This window comes from Sturnira hondurensis, unplaced genomic scaffold, assembly GCF_014824575.4.
Source record: "Sturnira hondurensis isolate 20B ecotype Veracruz unplaced genomic scaffold, ASM1482457v3 Scaffold0008948, whole genome shotgun sequence".
Lineage (NCBI taxonomy): Eukaryota > Metazoa > Chordata > Mammalia > Chiroptera > Phyllostomidae > Sturnira > Sturnira hondurensis.
This window is the reverse complement of record NW_028081579.1, coordinates 3,307,015-3,328,232: the sequence shown is the minus strand read 5'-3', so window position 1 is coordinate 3,328,232 and position 21,218 is coordinate 3,307,015. Positions and strand designations below refer to the sequence as shown.

At 42.1% G+C, this 21,218-nt stretch overlaps 1 protein-coding gene and 1 pseudogene across 4 annotated transcripts in view; one reads left to right on the top strand and one right to left on the bottom strand.

Annotated features, from left to right (window-relative positions):
• SLC25A21 (solute carrier family 25 member 21) overlaps window positions 1-21,218 on the bottom strand; it is a 496,567-nt gene that overhangs the window by 162,567 nt on the left and 312,782 nt on the right. The window lies entirely within an intron of this gene.
• Window positions 1,023-20,902, top strand: LOC118993883 (calponin-2-like; annotated as a pseudogene).

Genomic DNA, 21,218 nt, shown 5'->3' with positions numbered 1-21,218 from the left:
TTCTAAATAAGAATTTGATGGCAAGCGCTTGTTAAAATATGTATTCAGAGATATTTCTGTGTTTTAGATAAAAGTATCTTTTCTCAAAGCATTTCTTAGACAATAGATATGTTCATAGAGGTCAAATCTGTTTGTTTTTTCTCAGTCTTCACTCTCAGAGTAGCATCTGCTGCTGGGGTTGGAGTGGAGTCCCCTCGAACGTCGTGGTTCCTCCCTGCTCAGAATGGCACTCACCATTGCCTCTGTCAACTGTGGTCTCCAGGTACTTGTCTGGTTTTTACTACTTGACTGTATAATCCCTGAGGGCGGGGAGCTCACCTCAGTTTGCCTTTGCTTCCCCTCTAGAGTCCCACCAAATATCTACAGAGAGTGAACACTCTGCTCCTGTTGGCCAAATGAATCAAGCCAGTCTCTGCATTCGAAGGTATCCTGACTGAATCGTGCAATGTGTGGAGCAAAGAACATCTAATGGACATGCAGAATCTGTTCTCTGAAGTTACGATGTAGGAGAGGTTAGTATGAGTTAAGAGTGCTTTCGTTAAGAAGCTCTTCTGTCATTGAATGGGCCAACTGCTGCCAAAGTGAGACCTGCTACTTCTGGAACATGCTAATAATAAGCAGCAGGCGGAGAAAATGTGGAATGTTTAGGACATCCACTGGTATTTGCTATCACCCAGCTTGGCTCAAACCACAAATCTTATGGGAAAGCACAATGTAGTTTTCTTGTGATATACTGCAGCCCTATTCAAAATACTATCTTGTGAACAGTCGAAAATGTTTCTATAAATTCACATTCTCATTTGCTACTGTGAAGTCTTTAGAACTAGGGCAGTTATGATCTTGTTGCAGTTCCTGGGTATTCACGGACTACTAGAATACGTAGCTCTTCAACCCAGAGGTGCAGGATGGTAACGTGGGGACATTGTGTAACAAAGACGGAGGGCTCTAAGCTTTGACTTCTGCGCTCTGCCAGAGCGTAAAGCACTATATGAGCCCACATCTGCGAAGGCAGCTCCAGCAGAATGGGGACCAGGGGCCACAGAGTCCCTGGGCATGGAAATGAGCAGGCGGCCGAGAAAACGGATGTCGACGGTAAGTACTCTTCATCCGAAAGTCTGGTAGTTAAGAAAAGGGGAGAGAGGATAGTTAAAAGAGGAATTAATAAAAAATATTTTTAAAGGATGGGGGAGACGAGCGTATTTGTAGTTAGGAAACTCAGATTAGAGGGAAAAACCAAAGACACACGCTAAAAAGAAGCGATAGAGTAAATCCTAGAGACGGAGAAGCAGGAGAAACTGACCCCAGAAAAGAGACCAGATACTTCCTCTTAAAGACAAAAATAAAGACTGTGTTGTACACTTGAAACTAACATAATATTGTATATCAACTGTACTCTAAAAATTCAAAAAAGAAAAAGGAAAGATAAAAGAAGTGACACAGGTTTAAGCCAGAGTAGAAGGTTTTTTAAGGAAATCCTATCAAATGTCCCCAATTTCTTCAGTAGAAAGGAAGGCAAGTTCATCTGCAAAGAGTGATGGGACAGTGTGCCACTGACTGGTGGCTTGTGGAGTGGGAGACAGCCTCGACAGTCTGCTGTCTAGACATCCCTGCTATCTGAGGGGTGTGGGCACTCTGGAAAGAAATTAATTAGAAGTATCGCCAAGTTGCGGTGGGGCCAGGGATGTGGAGCTGGGATTATATGTGACTGAAATGGCTGGCTGTGGGCATCCAGACTGAGAGCCACGTGCAATCAGAATGAGTGGGGGTCAAAGAGAAGGTAGTGGTCCTGAATGGGGTGCAGCCCACACAAGGGAGAAGAACAGAGGAAGAGCAAGAAGAGGGAGCATTTCACATTTAGCATTAAGGAGGTGAGTTTTCCAGTCATGGAGAAAGCCAAGGCTAGTGCAGGGACTGTGAGGACAAGAGTTTACACACTTGGTTGGAAGGCTGATGATGTCATTGGGGAAAGGGTTCTGGCATGCTGGAGAGTTGTGCAGCTATGTGCAGGCACTTGGTGAGTGACCAAGGCGTGGAAGAGAAAGATGTTGAGTGAGGGTCCAGAACAACAGCAAAGGCAAGTGAGGAAAGTGCCTGCCTTCATGTGTATAGAGAAGAGGAGAAGCAGCAGCCTCTTCTGGAGGGTTATGAGGCACTTCAGAGAGAGTCAAATAAAAAGGTAGAAGAAGGAAGTGAGGAGATGTCTTAGGAGAAGGTGGATGGGCTAGTGAGCAGTAGTTAGAGGTGGAGCAGATTTAGGGAGACCTAGCACTGATGGAGCCTGGGGTCAGAGAGCATGAGGCAGCAGTGGACACCATGGCTTTGCAGTTCCTTGGTGTTTTCAGCTCCTGTGACCTGTCTGTACACTATACTTCCATGATTCACCCACATGGCTGAAGCCTGACTGTGTCACGCTGGAAAACTTTCTAAGACCATCATCTCAAACTTTGACTTTCTGCTATCCTGTTCTCCCACTTCCTAGGCCATCTCCACCACTCACTCCCACTTCAGCAGGGCCTGCAAGTGGGCTCCAGTCTACGAGAATATTAGCGAGGAGCTCTGGGAACCACGTCATCACTGCAGAGTCAACAGAAGAGATTAGAGATACAGGTGTGCCACAGCTTTCCTCATGGAAGGTCCCAAACCAACTAGAATGACAAACACTAAGAGGGAAATCAGTCAGAGTCAAGGGTTCTAGGCGGAAACAGAGATGGCCAGCAGTGGGCAAAGTGCTCAGAGCTGCCAGTGGCCTCACTCCGCTTTCTCCTCTGGGTGAGAATGCGGGCTTGTTGATGGGGAGTTCAGCCAGAAAACCGATCCTGGATATCTGTAAAGATTCCTTGCCTTTTTCCTAAAGAGTGAAATAAGTGCAAAATTTAAAGGAGATGAAATGTAACATAACAGTATCTTCTCAAACACAGGTACTGGCCACTGCAGAGCCCTGTCAGGGTCTTTGCGATGCTATACTGGGACATGGCACCCGCACCGTCTCTGGGTGGCCACAGAGCATCTACTAAGATTGTGTAGCTTTTGCTAAATAGATCACGGCTGTAATACGGACTTTTCCGAGCATGACTATATGGTCTCTCCCAGCCAGGCTGTAGCTACTTGAGGTGACCTGGCTGAGGTGTAAAGAACAGGGTGCAATATCATAAGCCTGACACCCTAGGAAGATGGCCCGGTGTGGAGAAAATCAGCTTTAGAGACAGGCAGAGTACATTTCGGGGAGGCGGAAAGATCATGGGTAGAAGCAATTTGTATTACTTTGACTGACGCCCTGGGCGACGGGATCGGGGAGATTTTATGTCGTTCATTAGTCAGCACTCCTGCTCAGGCGAGCATGAGACCTGGATGCTTATCTGTGGGGCCCAGCGAGAGTCTTGTTCATTGTTAGTGATCGCCAGCTGCCAGAAGAAGCACACCTTCCCCTTTTATGAAGCACTTCAGTTGGTTCCGTACATTGAGAGACTAGTACACCTAGTAGTGGCTAGTAGGAATTTCAAGTTGCTACAAGGTTGGTGCTTTTTTTAATACCTCACTTGCTACGGAGTGTGCACTCTATCATCTGCCAAAACCACTCAGATGAATGAAGTTCTTTAATCCACGTAATTACTCTATAAAATATATTTACAATATTTTTATTTGATGTTTTCTTTAAAGGAGTCATTGAAGTTTATCCAAGATCACTTACAGTAATTCTCCATTTTCATATGAAGGTTATTAAACCTTAATTAAAGTGCATTTACAGTCAACTGTAAGAGGCTGTCATTTAAATTACATTGACAAATTATATTATAAATCCCCATTGTCTTAACACATTAACTCATCTCTCAAATCACATTTTGGAACAGAGACCATTTGCATTTGTATGCAAAATAAATGATCAATTGAATATCTTCTACGAGGTGGGTATTTTCCTCAGAAAACACATAACTGAAAACGCAAAGAACTAATTTGTTTAAATAACAACTGTGGGGTTTTTTTGACTGATAGATCATGTCCATAGCTTAAGTGGAACTGGCGAAAGGAAACTCAATTAACTTTCCTATAGCTCAGTCTAGAAGAAGGCCACACTGTACATGACATTAGATGGCACCTTTTGGCCCTGAGGAGTTCACTTGTCCTATCAGAATCTTATTCCCCTATCAGCCTGTGAGTCCAGCCAAACAATGACAAATACGACAGGGACAAAACTCTGATGCAAAAGAAATGTCCTCTGAGATTCACAGGGTTCGGTTCACTGCTGGGAGATGGTCAGAAGTTGGTGAGAAATGAACTGTGACTTGAAGGGAAGCCGTGACTTGAGCCCTAGCTGTCCCACAACTGCACCACAGGGGCGAGCTCCCAGAGCGAACGGGCTCACAGAGCTGACTCCACGGGAACGTTCTTTGACCAGTTTCATCGTCACATGTCAGAGTAGAACTGAAGACATGGTCAAGAATCAAAACAAAAGTTTTAAAAGAAAAGCTATTATTCAAGAAGTCACTGGGAAAAGCCCATGGAAGTCAATCCCTCTGTAATTGGGAAGACAAGAAACTTCTATAAAGGAGAACAAAAGGAAGAGTTATTTCAACCACAAATATATTTGTTTGTCTTTATCTTTGGAAATTCCAGTGCAAAATTACTGTTTTGTTAGCCCTATTTGCAATGATCTTTTATCTACCAAATATTTCAGTGTTTTCAACATTATTTTTTTAAAAGTCCTCCAAATGGGTAACCTGAGAAAATTCCTCACTAGCCACATTAGTGAGAACAGACAAATCAGTTTGTTTTGGACAGGCTGTACTCACATAAAATTTCTGGAAATGCATCAGAAAGTTTGATAACATCAAGTTCCTTTAGATTACGCTTTGAAAAACCAAGTATCTACCCCAAAGTTTCCTCACTTAATATTGTAAAATAGAGTCACATAACACACAAATTTTTTAAAGTCTTTCTAAATTTCAATAAGCTGTCAGTTCCAAAAACTGTAGATGAATAATTTTTCATTAGATTGGATTTCTGATGTGCCGGAAAGAAGGGAGAAAGAACCAAGAAGACAAGTGGGGTAAAACAGCAGCAGCTTTGACATTAGTGTTTTGGGTTTGAATGTTAGTTCCACCATGTAGCTGTGTTGCTTGCTCTGATTCTAAAATTAAGATTATTGGAGGATGAAATGAAATCACATCTGGCAATACCTTTGACAGAAAGCAAACACCAAATAAATGCTAATTCTCCATTTCGAAACTTTGAGTGAATGGAACTCTCTTTTCCCTTCTTACGAAGAATTAACTCAGTAAGCCTTGAGTTTCTTGAAGTCTGAAGTATCAACATGCCCTTAGATTGTCTAGTATATGGAGGACACAATGATTTCAAATATATGACTGGTCTCTCTCATGAAGACATTACCCTTAAAAAGAGTAGTGGGCACCTTCCCACTGAAAAATACATGCAGCTAAACATGCACAAAAAGCATCACTCAGTGATGCACAAAAGCATCACTCAGGTCTCAATGAACTGAGCGGTAAAAACTTTGGGGCATTCACTTCTGTAACAATTATTAATGACTTTTGTTACATCTCTTCTACCCATTCTTCACAGTTCTTCCTCAAATATATAAAGTTCTCCAGAATTTGTAACTATCCATTTTGCCCCAAAGCTCTACTATTCTCCCAGACCAGAAACCTCAGAATCACCCTGTATTTTTTTCTTTTCCTTGCATTCTCTAATCATCAAATGTTATTTCAAACAGCTATCAAATCTGCCCTTTCCTCTCCATTTCCATCGATTTCTTAATACAGGTTTTACATTAATTCACACCTATGCCCATTTATTAATTCCAGCCTCTTTACTTACTCCTATTTGTGACTAAATGTCTTCCTATGATACCATTTTTACCTAACTGATACCCTGTGCAAGAACCTCCCTGCAGCCTAGTTCATCAGGATCAAACACTGCGCCTTAAGGTCCATACCCTCCGTAATCCATCCCCATTCCACTTTCATTTTAGTTTCTGCTCTTCTTCCAGCCAGCCCTTCTGTCCAGGTAAGTGAGGCCAAGGCACTGACCCAAGCCACTCATTTCCTCTGTGCTTTACTTGTCCTGTTTTCCCCCCTTGGACAGTTCTCCCTAAATCTTATGCACAGAAACCCTGCCTGAAGACTTTGGTTCTCTCTCTCTTCTGCAAGTTTCATTTAAATCAGCACCAAATTTTCCTCTAATTTCCCCACATATTTTGCCTTCTTAAATAAATTGTAAGTTGCTAGGGGAGATGCATCCTATTTTTTTTCTGCCCCCCTGCCCACCAGCCTACCGTCTGTACTCAGGTAGCTGACTCAATTGCATACTAACAAATGCTGGAGCACCACACTGCCAGTTGTCTAGCCAGTCAGTTCTCTTTCTCCTCTTCCTCCTAATAAATTCCCTAATTTTATTTGCGGCAATAATATGCCCAAGGGAAAGACTACAGTTCTCAACCTTCCATGCAACTTGGTCAGGTGCTGGCAGAAATTATTAGGTGAGGCTCCCAGGAGATTACTTTGAAGGTATGACTCAGCTGAAGTCATACGACTAGTATGAAGGTATGAAAAAGCATAGGAAGCCTATGCTTTTTGCCTTGAAGGTGGACCTTCAGGTGGAGCACTGGGAGCCATTTTGCTCTATGAAGTGACTTTGCAAAAGGGTAGAAGCCACAACAAAGAATGGAGAAATCCTAAGACAGCAGGACCTTAGGTCCTGAGATTGTAGGATTACACTCCTGCTTTATTTGGAAAGGAGGACTCCCAATTATTTACAGCTAAACACAATCCCTGACTTACACTGATGCCAATGAAGGAAAAAGAGGCTTGGATGTAAGGTGATATCAAGTGAGGAGGAAATCACAATCTTTTGTATGTGGAGGAAAAGAATAAAGCAGGAAAGATTTAAAGACGCGGAACATCAAAGGGTGCACCCATATGCACTCCCATATGCAAAGGGTGTACTCCCAGCACATGGCTGCAGAAGCAGAAACCCGCGTAGGCGGAGGCAGGCGGATGTGCAGCTAGGGGCCAGGTGTGCCTCGATCCATTGCTCTCTGGGGACTGAGCCTGAATATGAAGAGGAAAGAAATTGCTAGGGGACATGCTTGACACCATATGGACTGGAGCCAGGCCAATGCTATACAGATATTCTTAGTTAAAAAATGCATATGCCAAGTAAGAATACTCACAATAGCTGTCAGTTCAGTCTGAGGCTACTACTCAGGTGGGATGTTGCATGACCAAACTCCATGGTGACCTAAGGGAGGCGAAGCTCTCCCTCAGGAGACCATCCCTCAGGATGTTACTGTGAATATCCTGAGCAGGAGCAGCATATTGAACTAAGCAGTGTGCTACTCACTTTGCCTCTGTAATTTTAATCTAATTATTAAAACAGTAACCACAGGGGAAGTGGGAGAGGCTCATGGGGGGAAAGGAAGAAGGATTATCAAGGAACATGTATAAAGGACTCATGGACAAAGCCAAAGGTGGGTAGGATCCAGGGTGGGGGGGAAGTGGAGACAATTGTACTTGAACAACAATAAAATATATTTTAAAAATAGACGATAAAAAAACAGTTTCATGAGGTAAATATTACAAACCTCATTGGTAAAAATCATCTAGAGTCATCAGTTTTTAATATTTTGCCACACATTTTCCCCTCTTTCACTGCATACGTGTGTGTGTATGTAAAACATGAATATTTTGCTAGTCACTTGATATTGCATTGAAGACATCATGACACTTCACTCCTAAATACTTCAGATTAACGTCCTGAGAGTCAGAACATTCTCCAACAAAACCAAATGCCATAATTTTATTCATGAAATCAGCAATTCAGCACCAGTACAACAATGTTGTCTAATACTCAATTTACATTCAAACTGCCCCAGTTGTCCCAGTGATAGCCTTTGTCATTTGTTTGTTTGTTTACTGTACTCAGCATCACAGATCACATTTAATTGCCATGTGTCTTTCATACCCCTCAGTGTAAGATCGCTTCCTGACCTTTTACTTGGTCTTTCAAGATGTCGACCTTTTTGAAGGATACAGACAAGTTGTTCGTAGAATATCCCACAATTTGAATTTGACTGATTGATTCCTTACAATTTTTCAGGTTAAACATAAATATTTTTTATAACAGTGCTACATAGGCGATGTGTCCTCTCCATGTATCACATGAGGAGGCACACTCTGTCACTCTGTCCCACTGCAGGTGGACAGAGCTGCACAAGGCAATGCTCTACAGTACTAAAGAAGCCAGCTATTTCAAAAGCACCCAACTTATTAGCATGTGAATCAAGCACTAATCGGGTTAGGAACAATTTACTCAGCATTCATTTTCTTGTCCACTTTAAGAACATGCCCTCCTTTAATTTACAATTCCCCTTCAGTAACAGAAATAGCGTTTTCTCATTTATAACAAGTTTTATGTCAAGGAGAATTGCTCCTGCTTCAGATAACATGCGGGCCAGGCATCACTCACGGCTTCCTCCTGGCACCGGGGCTAGAAGCTGGTGCAGGTGGCACCCGCACTGCCAGCCACGTGCACGGGGAGAGCCCAGCAAACCAGATCACAGAGCACTGTGCTACCCAGAAAAGGAGGCAGGAAGAGACGAAGCCAAATCTGAAATATGACCCCTGAGGACTCAATCATTTCCATTTCATTTTACCTAATGAGGCAGGAGTTAGAATGCTGACCTGATCAGAGTCAGATGGAAGCCTGAGAGAGAAGCGAGACCCCCACTGCCCTCCTGTCCCGACACCCTTTGTTACCTCCAAGTGAGCTGAGACCAGGCTGTGAACCATGTAAATAGAAGGCTTCCAGGTTAATGAAAAGCTTCAGCACCATTCAAAAATCTGGACAGAGGGTCATGCTGTCTCCTAATCCAGAGAAACTTCATGCAGCTCAGTAATAAAGTTTAATGAATGCTGGTCATTTTGAATCATGGGGCTGAGAGCCTAGCCAAGGGCTAATAGTTTCCTTACTGAACCTCTCCTCTGGAGGGGACACAGCAAGTGTTCGAAAGCTGCATGGCAAGCCAGAGTCGTACACGAAATGTAATATTCCATATGCCCACATCCAAGGGGAAGTTCTTGAAAAGGGCAGTAAACATTTCTCACAAGCTGATGTTTTTATTAGGTGGTGGCATGCTTTGTGCGGCATTTCATTAATTAGCTGCAAAAGGAGCCTTCTTTCAACACCACGTCAGATTTGACCTATTGTGATCATGTAAACACAGCACAAAGCCAGGCTGCAAAGTAGCTTCTCCATCCCTCCCGGAGCACACACGCAGGCAAGGCACGCTAGCAGTTTAACGAAAACGGACCCTGGAAAAAGTCACTTCTCCCAGAGAATCCAGCACGGGCTTGTTTTATATGAATTTTAAAATCTGACTCTCCTAGGGGCCTAGAATAGCAGCACAGAAATGGACGGATTTCTGAAAAAAGCAGACATCATTTTCAGTGTACATGAAAAGAGCCATATAGAAAAATATGGACATCAAATACAACCTTCACATGGGTGGATGAAAACCTTACCTCCTTGAGATTCATTTTAAAATGTAGTAGAAACTACACTCCAGTTAACTAGAACATAAACTTAGATAGGCCATCAGTCAAATCATATTCTAAAAATGTTTCTCCTCACACACAGGGGAAATCTAAAGTGTGCCAAGCCATGCTGAGGCGCTGGGATTTTCAGGAATGCAGAGAACTTTTCCACATTTAAAAGCGCCTCAAGTTGAACTGTTTCAAACAAAACTTCTATAGAAGAATATGATCCAATTGATGGCCAAATTATCACATTTGCCTCACAACCCTCATTCAACAAATAGGACTTGCTATTGGCTTCCACCTATTCTTGTAAAACAATTCGCTTAAATTTTAGACATTCTCTTGACAGGCAAGTCTGGGAATTCAATGTAAATGTGGATTTGAAGATTTATGGGGTGAAATATTGTGATTGCACACCGGCGCTTCTCCAGTTTTCCAGAGATCATAATTCCTGCCTCTGTTTATTATTCAGTTTATGGTTGGAGCATAACAGATGATTCATTTTTAATGTGATAAATGTTTGGGGGTTTGTTTGAGGGAAATAAAAGTTTATAGTTCAGCACTGGACATGGATAGTAAACTGGAGTGTAAGGCAATATATTTCTAAAACATGGTGATTAGGGTATTTATTTGCTCCTTTATACCCAGAGCTCCAGTGAAGAGTGACTGATAGTGTTTACTTTTAAACCTCAAACCACATTACTCTGCTTTGCAACTTAGTGAACTTTCTAGAAAGAATTTCCATTTTCTCCGAAAATTTCAACTACTATTTTCTAGTTGTAAAAGGAATTTGTAATTCCTTAGGTAAAGATAACACTTACTAAACTATACAAAGCATACAAAGAGAGGGAGATGGGATCAAAACCAAGTCCCCCAGACCCATAAGAACTTACAGTCCAGGATAAAAAATAATGCTTACAAACACATAGTAGTCTAGTGGTCTCCATTATTTGGATTAGCTCTACATTAAGCCAGACTTTCGTTTAATTCATGTATTGGTCTCTCATCCACATATTCGACAGAATTTTACTGAGCACATACTAAATGTCACACAGTTCCAGTACTAGTGACACGGGAACGAACAAGACAAGGTCTCAATGAGTTTACGCCTTAAGGAGGGACCCGAACGGTAACAGGCAAGTACATGTGTGGGTCCCAACCCTTTTCCAGGGTTCCCAATCCAAACTCTCAAAACATCCAAAAACCGTGATTTCCCACTAAGTTTGTGGCCGACTCATTTGGTGACAAACCTTACCTGAAAAGGAAGTGCAGCTGTCCGTATTTTGTATTCCACTCGGTGTGAATGTGTGTACAGTTTGGGGTCAGAATTACTGTGTTGGATTATGGAGTGGTGTCGCAGACCCTACTTGTGTTTGCGAAGTACATGGTAAGTAAGTACACTATGTTACTTTTACAAAACAGAAAATTTCAGAATTCTGAAACATTATCTATCCTCAAGAGTTTTAGAGAACAGTTCATTGAGATATAATTGATACACAAACAACCGCACATATTTAATGTATACAGTTTGATGAGTTTGGACATAAACATCCACGATGCTATCAGCACAAGTAAGTTAATAGATATATCCAACTCCAATACTTCCTAGAGTTTCCGTGTGTACCTTTGTTTTTACTTTTTGTGACAAGCAAACTTAACATGAGATCTGTCCCCTTGACAAATTCTGAAATGCACAACATTGTACTGTTATCCATAAGCTGCATGCTGTACAGAAGGTCTTACTCACACAGCATCACAATCTTAAACCCACTGAACAACAACTTCCCATCTCCCTGTTCCCGGCCCCTGGCAACCACCAGCCCACTCTCTGCTTCTATGAGTTGAATCGTTTTAGAAATCTCACTTAAGTGGAGTCATACAGTATTTGCCCTTCTATGGCCGGCTTATTTCACTTAGCATAGTATCCTTAAGATTCGTCTATGTTCTCGCAAAAGGCAGGATTTCCTTCTTTTCTAACGCTGAATGAGACCCCATTGTACGCCTCATTGTCTTTACCTCATCTGTTGCCAGACACCTCAGTTGTTCCCATATTTGGGCTTTTGTGAACAGTGATATACAATGAAAATAAAAATACTCAATGAAAATGAGAGTGCTGATATCTTTTAGAGATCTTGATCTCACGTTTTTTTTAAAGATTTTATTTATTTATCTTTAGAGGGGAAAGGAAGGCGAGAAGGAGAGGAATATCAATGTATGGTTGCCTCTCATGAGTCCCCTGCTGGGAACTGGCCTGCAACCCAGGCATGTGCCCTGAACTGCAATCATGTGGTTCACAGGCCCGCGCTCAATCCACTGAGCTATACCAGCCAGGGCAATGATTTCACGTTTTTTGGGTGAATAGCTGGAAATGGGATTGTCATATAGTAGCTCTATTTTTAAATGTTTTAGTGGCTTCCATACTGTTTTCCATAGCAGCTGCACTATGTTACATTCCCACCAACAGTGTGCAAGAAATTTGGTTAAGGAATTTCTTTTTTCTTTTTAAAGATTTTATTTATTTATTTTTAGACAGAGGGGGAGGGAAGGAGAAATAGAGGAAGAGAAACATCTATGTGTGGTTGCCTCTCACACTCCCCCTACTGGGGACCTGGAGGGCAACCCAAGCATGTGCCCTGACTAGGAATTGAACCGGTGACCCTTTGGCTAATAGGCCAGTGCTCAATCCACTGAGCCACACCAGCCAGGGCTGGTTAAGGAAGTTACATCTGTATACTATAATACTTGGAAGTGAATGAATAGACACATGGATAAATGAATTAATAAATAGATGTTTAGAAATATGTTTTCAGGTAAACCTGATAATCTCATTAAAATACACAGTCATCAGTAGATTTATACATTTTGTAATGTCTAGAATTTAATGCCAGGGTATTCAATAGTAACTGACCCTAACATTCATTAGCTCATTAATTAGTACTTACTTTGTCTACTGAGGAGACTAAAATGAGTGCAGCATAGTCTCCATCTTTGTAAATATACAATATAGTATGGGAAATAGATATGGAAACAGAAGAATGTCACACAGATGTGATAAATGCCACAATTACCTATTCTACTTGGGAGAAGTGGACAGAGGAGGTGACATTTGAGGAGTGTTGAAAGATGAGTAGGTGTTTTCCAGACACAGAAGGTAAGGGAGGACCCTCCAGGAGGTGGATTTTTATGTGCAGAGGCTCACAGAATGTGAGAAGGGCATGGCGTGTTTGAGGGAAAGGTGAGAAGGTCACTGTGACGGTAGCAGAGTGTGCATGGGGTTAGATAGCTAAGAGGTGGAAAAGACGAGCCGAGAAGCTCTTTCTGTGGCTTTGATGTGTTTATAAGATGTTTTCAGGCATGAGGGTGAGTAAAATACTCAGATTTTTTTCTTTCTTTCTTTTTTTTTTTGCTTTAGGAAGATAACTGTGGAAGCAGTACAAAGTCATGTTTGAATAGGGACCAAGAGTGGAAAGCAGGCCTCAGGGAAGAGGTGACAGAGGCTAACCTGGGGAAAAGGGAGTGCGAGCAGGGGGTGGACTTAGGAGACATTCCAGTGTATGTGCGCGATGAGGGGGAGAGAAGAATAGGGTGTCTAGGCTGGAAGACTAGGTGGAAAAACCCCCTAGACAAAAACACTATAAACTGAGATAATCTTAAGGTATTGCTAAGTATGATTTATCAACCCCTGGATGTTCTCCTTTGTAAGTTATCCCCCACCTCAAAGGTCAATAATATACTGTTTTTATACAACTGTGGACCTATTCATGAGGCACAAAAAGATTAGAAATTTTTTTCTCGTACTTAGGGACTTTCCAGTGGGACAAGCACAAGAATCAGACACTAAGTATATTCTCCATACTGTCAAGGCCCAGCTTCGTTTCCAGTGTCAATAAATCATCATAATGAACAACCTTTCAGCTGAAAAGATCCCAAAGCACTTTCCAAATTATGCAACTCTGGAGGTGAATTGCCTCAGCTGTCCAACAGCTGTCGGCAGCATTCGGCCACAGGGACAGAGCAACAGGGAGGCTACAGAATCTCCACGGAGCTCCTCACAGCGCTTAGGTCTGTGGAATGCAATTCCCCAACACTGAACTTGGCCCAGAGCAGGGTCTCATCTACTCTTGGTAGAAATGCAGTAAAGCCATTCTTATCCTCAAATGGTCAACAGATTTCTCTTGCTTACAAAGGATTCCTGTGAATGGAATCAATACCAGCCCTTGGCCTAAGAAAATCAGTTATACATTTATTTCAAATTACATTTCTTATTTTGGTAATGGCTTCCTTAATCGTTGATCAGGGCATCGTGGGGTTAAGTGGAACCTCATTTCTCTTTCACATATTAAGAGATCACTAAATAATGGGGAAGTTGAATTCAATCAGGATGCTTGGAATCCCGTGTGCTCTAAGCCACACCACTCATGTGTGTGAGTGTGTTTTGTTTTTGTCTAAGTTTGGAATTTTGAGGGGCCATTTCTGTAACCTGATCAAATTCTAACTTTTCTTTTCTTTTTTTAAAGATTTTACTTATTTTATTTTTAGACAGAGGGGAAGGGAGGGAGAAAGAGAGGGAGAGAAACATCAATGTGTGGTTGCCTCTCTCACACCCCCTAATGGGGACCTGGCTGGCAACTCAGGCATGTGCCCTGACTGGGAATTGAACCAGCGACCCTTTGGTTCTCAGGCCACCACTCAACCCACTGAGCCACACCAGCCAGGGCAAATTTTAACTTTTCATGTCTCTCCCTGTTAGTTGAGGCTCAGCTAATCACACTAAATACCTTGAAATATTCTCTTAATTCTATGCCTTTCCAACTAAGAAAAGCAGGGGATTTGGAAAGTCATAAAATTGATATTGTGAATATTCTTGGAGCTCCTAATATATGACAATATTTGGGATAACTACAAAAGCTGATATATTATGAAGTATAATCTAACATTAAAATAAATCTTCAAGATAAAATACGGGAATTTGAGTTTGTGCGGACTACAGAGGCACATCCCTAGGTAGTTCTCTTCTTACTTGTCCCTGTCCCCATTTGCCCTTATGCATTCGTACCCCTTTCACTCGATACGGAGAGGCCTTCAGGGAAGAACTTTACGAGACATTACCGTAATGAATACTTCTACTTTTAAGGCATGGCTCTCTTGGATAGCAGCGGGATAAATTACACAGTTTTGAAATGACAAATCTGATGTTAAGGAAATAACAGTGATGAAAGGCGCTTGTACCACTGCTAGTCTGAGAATAAGTCAAAACAACCTAACTCCAGTTGAAGTACCTTATTTTACTGATGCCATTCTAAAGGGAGAAGTAAGGACTTGACTGTTTGATATCAGTTTAATAAAATGAAAGTTTCTGGGTTGCCTATTACATACAAAGCACTCAGCTAACAACTCTAAAAGACACAGACTAAAACAAGAAAGAAATAACATCTCCAAGACTTCGGGCTACACTAATATTGGGGACAGTCTATCTGTACCGCTGGTGAATCTTGGAAATCAGTTACCCGGAGCTTATTTCCTGTTCAAACTTATGGCAGAACTATAATGGACTCACTAGGCTTTGCTATCTTGCTGAGTTAATTTCCCAGAATCAAGGATTTATAAAAAGTTACACTTAATTTTACTTACTTTCAATTACTTGTTAATTCACTGCTTAATTAATTAGTTAATTTATCCATTAGTTCACATCTTTATTGCTGTTCAGCTATGTGCCAGTCTCTGGATCAGGTGAATGACATATGTCTCCTGTAGCCACAGAACATTTAATCTCATGTGGGTATAGGTAAATGAACAGGTTACTGCCAACACTTTGTACATGAAGTGCTGTGATAAGGGAAAGCCGGGGGGCACACAGTTGCAGGTGGGTATGTGACCCTAACTTATGAGGGGAAGATGGCCTTCTGGAGAAGTGATGTATAGACAAATACCTAAAGGATGAGGAGTTATTCAGGGAAATGGGGGCAGGAATGAGGTGGAGAGAGAATACTGTTCCACACAGTATGGGCAAAGGAAGGCAGAGCAAAACCAGAAAGTGGTGTTTGGGGCACCGAGTGCAGGAAGGGGAAATGGCAGGAGAGGCGGAGGAAAGAGCATGCAAAGGCCAGCTATGACTGCCCTGTAAGCAGGGCTGAAGAGCGTGGACTTTATCCTGAGGGTAAAGGGATGTGAGTCCCCAAAAGCAAAGAGGAGCCTGTATACTTCATCCACACAGGTGATATCCTGACTCCTTGGCTCAGAAAGCAGACAAGATATTCCTGTGTGCTCCCTATCACTCCAATCCATATTTTCAGAGAAGTAATGATTGTTACCAATGACTGACTCTTTGCCAGGCATTGCCAGACATTGGCCAGAAATTGCATGGAATTTTACATAGCATCTACCACAACTATTGCATTAGGTGGATCTCACAACCAGATCAGAAAATCTGGCATCAGTTAAGTAATTGGTTAATTCATGCTGTTTGTAAATCACAGAGTTAGGACTCAAACCCGGGCCTGTCTGCCTCTAAAACTAAAATTCTTTTCATACCTTAGCTTACCAGCTACACAAAGCAGTAGAAGAAGATGAAAGAAAGTTTTTGCTGACAGTTTCTCTTAAGAAGAAGGCTTGTGATCACAGAAAGCTACTTACACAGAACTCAGATTTGTCTACATTTTCTTTCAGTCTCTCAGAAATAATGTTCACCAGGGTACCTTGTAACCATACTGGAAAACTAAATGATAGTTTATTGCTTTGTTATAACATAGGACTACCTCCATATAACCTATACTCCCCAGGCATCTAATAGAGCCATAGCACAGGGCACAAAAGCTTCCTAAAATCTCTGGACAGATTTCAGCACCATTCCGCCAAAAAGGAGAGCAAGGGTTCAGCACCTATTTGGCAAGCAATATTTTGGTCTTGATTATGCTCCATGGGACTTTTGCACTTACTAGAAATTCAGACGTAATGTACAACACAAGGGATTACACAGAAGGACCGAGGCAGGTGACAGAGAATCTTGTTTTCTCCACTGATTCTTTCCCAGTGGAAATGGTGATGGTTGTGACAGTCTACCATACTCATTAAATAAGAGATACAATTTAAGATACAATTTTAAAATGCAGTGTTGAAAATTGCTTGGTATCTTTATTTAAAGGAAGATATTCTGCTTATGAACAAGCTAACAGATGCTGGAGTCATTAATCGTTTATTAAATTTACTCTTTATTATGCACAAAATAAAGCATGCGAGATAACCTGGGAGCCATATGTGTCACATGGTGTGTTGGGGCCCAATCACACCTAATTTCAGTGGCTGAAGAAAAAGAGGCAAGCAATTAAGGCAGAGTTTGGTCAGCTTCTGTTCAACCAAGGACGGAAACCTGCACAGCTGGAGACAATTCTGAGCAAATTGATCAGAATTCCTTCACCTAAGTAGAGCCTTGCTAACAAGTTGATACTCACGAGTTTCTATAATCAAGCAGCAAGAATTTAAGAACCCAGAAAGGCAAGTCACCTTGGACTATTCCATAGCTCTAAGCCATGTCATATTAAGAAACAGGGACACCTGTTAGTAAGGGCTAAGGCAGACTATTTTTTTATGAATAACATAATTTGCTTGGTAACAAAATCCAGCGTCAGGAGAATTAATCAGTTGAATGTAGCTGATTACAAAAGTAAACTGATAAACTAGACAAGAAATGGGGACTAGAAACATTATGAAAATTATTACTCTTAATGGCATAATAGTTGGGTATTCAAAATGTTGTGTCTCCTATTGAAAACACAGAGACTTACACTTCAATGTGTGTCCTCCAAATGAGCAGCTAAGAGTCTTGTCTGAGATGCTAAGCCCCAGAACCCTATGAAGGGTTGCTTTATATACACTGATGTTTACTTGCTCGCTCGCTTGCCAACATCATGACCGAATCTAAAAAACAAAGTCTTTTCCTGGGACAGACCAGCTACTTTAAGGAGGTTTCCCTAATTCCTAAATAATGAACATGGTACGCTGGAAGGATACCAAACATATTAAACATTTGGAAGAGTTAGTGAAAACACTGTTACATATCTTTTTAGTGATAAAACAGATCCACCTCCCCCCCAATTTAGGATTATTTTTGCAGTTGCAGACTTTCACTCAAAGCCAAAAAGAACTGGAAATGCACTCACTGCTGTCCACAGGAGCATGTTATGTAGCTGTTCATCTACTGCACGGAGCAGGAAAGACCTACCAAGCAAAACCACCTACACAGAGAAAAACAACACAAATGCAGATAAGGTCGAATCTGTTTCCACTAGTCAGCTAAAGTGAACCTGGTTCGTTTGCTTTAGCATGGAAACACTCTTCCTCAATTCTACCTCTTTTCTTAACTATACCATTGCTATTTAGGTGGTGGGGGTGGGGGGAGGAACAAAACTAACAATTAGACACACCTGCTTAAAGTGCCCTGCGCTCTGTTCACACTTCACGGTGTATCTTAAAGTGACAGCATATTAAAACGTCAATGCAATTCCTGTGCATTATGTGGCGATAATGGCTGAAAAGTACAATTAGAGTTCCTAGCATTATGTAACTGAATTTGGCTCATTTAGAGTGCCCAGAAATCATATATTACATGAAATAGGTAATTTTCACAAGATATAAAACCAGAAAGATGGACGTGTACTTTCCCATAAACTTCTAAATTCTTATTGGCTCTTTCATTTTGCGTTAAAAACACAGTCATAATATTCTGTGGGAGTTTACCATCATGAGTTACACTTAACACATAAAACTTTCGATAGAGAAAATTGCCACTCTAATATTTCCAAGACAAACACACAGCTAACCATATTCAGCGTTAAATATATATATTTAAAAACCATACAGGAAACTCTCCTAAAATTTTACATGGAAACTAAATATACTGAATTTAAATATAATGAATATCATAAACATGAAATGGGATCAAATTGCTTCCATGCACTGAAAAAGGAAAACTGTAAATCTGTTACAACATACATCCCTACTAATAAAGTGTGACATTCTTATTGTGAAAATCAGAAGTGCTGCAAAGCACTTAGACCAGAAGGTTGTCTCAGTAGCCAAAATAAAACAGAGCATTAGAAAGAAATTTGGCACTAACACCAAAGTAATTGTTCGAGAGGAAATAGCATGATTAAACCATTCATTTAAAAATGGTAATGGTAAGATATGAATCGCATATTCCAGATAAATGTTTTGTCAGCACTCTGTTTCCATTAAAATCTCCCAAGGACAATCTGTCTAGTGAATGTCGTACTCAAGTATGGCATTTCACAACAGACTGAGCACTTCTCAACAGAACACTTCTCCATTTGAATTCACCAGCCTCTTACGCACCGCACCACCAACTTAACCCTCTCTGAAGTACAGTGTAGCTAGAACATGCTGCTTGTTTTTTTATATATGAGCATTCATTTCTAACTTCTAGAAATCATTTCTTAACTTGCTAAGCAGCACCAGGACTAGGCTGACTCCCTTAAGTCCCTGACCCTGCCCCCAGCCCGGGTCATCACCCCCAGTCCCCGTGTGGGGCCTGGCTGCTGTCTCACTCCTGAGAAGGCCCTGCTCCACCCACTTGGACATGCGAACACATGCTTACTCGACGAAATAATGGGTCATACAGAGAAACATGTTTTGACGGCTGCAGTTTCAGCTTGGCTACTCCTGGTTCTGCTGGACCAGTGACAAATGCCACAGCTTTTTAATGGTCTGATCCCTGGGACTTTTATCAGCCGACACCCTATTTTTCAGAGGTCTTAGGTGTCCTCTGAGACCCTCCAACAAACAGAGCTGCATTATGCATCTCGTGCTTTTGTTCCACTTGGATTAGAGAACACAGTCCATATATTGTCTATTTTTTCCACTTTTGTACTAAAATAGGTAGAGTGAAAACCTTTTAAATTCTAGAAACCAGAAGTATATATAAGTGTTCATTTCAACTCAGGTTTGACAACTGGTAGACTGATGTGACTTTTGTTCATGGAAGGCAGTATTTAAAGTTAAGGTGATCATTTCCTTAATTTATCCATTCCTTCAGTTAACACTTGCATAATATTCATTTGGTACCAGACACAGGGCTAGATGCTAGGGGCACATATAAATGTGATGTGATCTCATATTTTCACAGAGGGGACTACAAAAATCTAACAACATTATGGTGTGAAACATACATATCATATATATCACAGATACACATACACACAGTTTATCCAGCGTCAGAGGAAAGAACGGTTAATTCAACCTGGACATGTAGAAGAGGATTTGCAGAAGTAGTCATATTTGAGCTGGGTCTTGAACAATGACAGAATTTCCCCCAGGGAAATTGCATAACAGTGATCATTGCAAATCAAATAGTAAATATAACGCTTCACACAGAAAATTAAGGATGGACCCACTGTCACTGCCACTGAAATGAGTCCATGAATTTCAACAAGGGCCCTCATATGGGCTTTTGGCCGAGGTCAAAAACTGGCTCCTATCCAAACATGACCCTCAGAAGGAGGCGGAACTCTGCAGCTGGACTGAGGACCTCACAGGCCTGTCTATTGGCTCTGACTTCCAGAAAGGTCTGAAGGACGGGATTGTCCTGTGCACACTCATGAATAAGCTGCAGTCCCGCTGGGTCCAGAAGATGAACCGCTCCGTGCAAAATTAGTAACCGCTAGAAAACCTTTCCAATTTCACCAAGTCCATGGTCAGCTACAGCATGAACTCCACAGGCCTGTTTGAGGCCAGTAACCCATTTGACAGTGGAAACATGACACAGGTGCAGGTGTTCCTTCTTGCTCTGGCAAGAAAGGCCGAGACAAAGGGGCTGCAGAGTGGTGAGGACATCAGCAGCAGGTACTTGGAAAAGCAGGAGAGGAACCTTGATGATGCTACCATGAAGGCGGGCCAGTGCATCACTGGGCTCCCGATCTGCACCAACAACTGTGCCAGCCAATCAGGCATGACAGCAGACGGCACGAGAAGACATCTTCACCAGCCCAAGGACCACATCCTGCCACCCATGGGCCCCTCAACCATCAGCCTCCAAATGGGCACCAACAGGTTTGCCAGCCAGGTGGGCGTCACAGCTCCCCGGACCTAGTGGCACATCTATGACACCAAGTTGGGGACTGACAAGTGTGACAACGCCTCCACGTCTCTGCAGATGGGTTACATGCAGGGCATCGACCGCAGGGGCCAGGTTTTTGGCTTCAGCAGCAGATATATGGCCCCAAGTACTGCGCACAAGGCCCAGTGACCGAGGGGGCTCCAGAGTCAGCAGGTGACTACCCAAGCCCAGGGAAAGCCCTGGAGTATCTCCCCGCTACTACCAGGAGGAGACAGGCTACTGAATCCCCCTCTGTGAGGTGTCTCCCTATGATTGCCCCATCTGGGATTTCAGGTTTTTCTTCACCTTGTTTTTCTATGCGCTTCAAGTGAGTGTCTATGAAGGCCAGATCCAGATGCTTGTGGGGTGGGGGGTGTCCCTGCCAGAGCACATCCAGGTAGCAAATTTCCCTGCAGGCTCTGGGCCAAGGTGTGGGTGGAATAAGAAGCCTGTGCAGGGAGGGAAACTGGCCCCAATGGCTTCTGGTTGCTTCTGTCCCTCTTCCCTTTTCTCTGCTGATCAGTTTGTGGTTTCTGTACCCACAAAAGTTTCAGGCACTT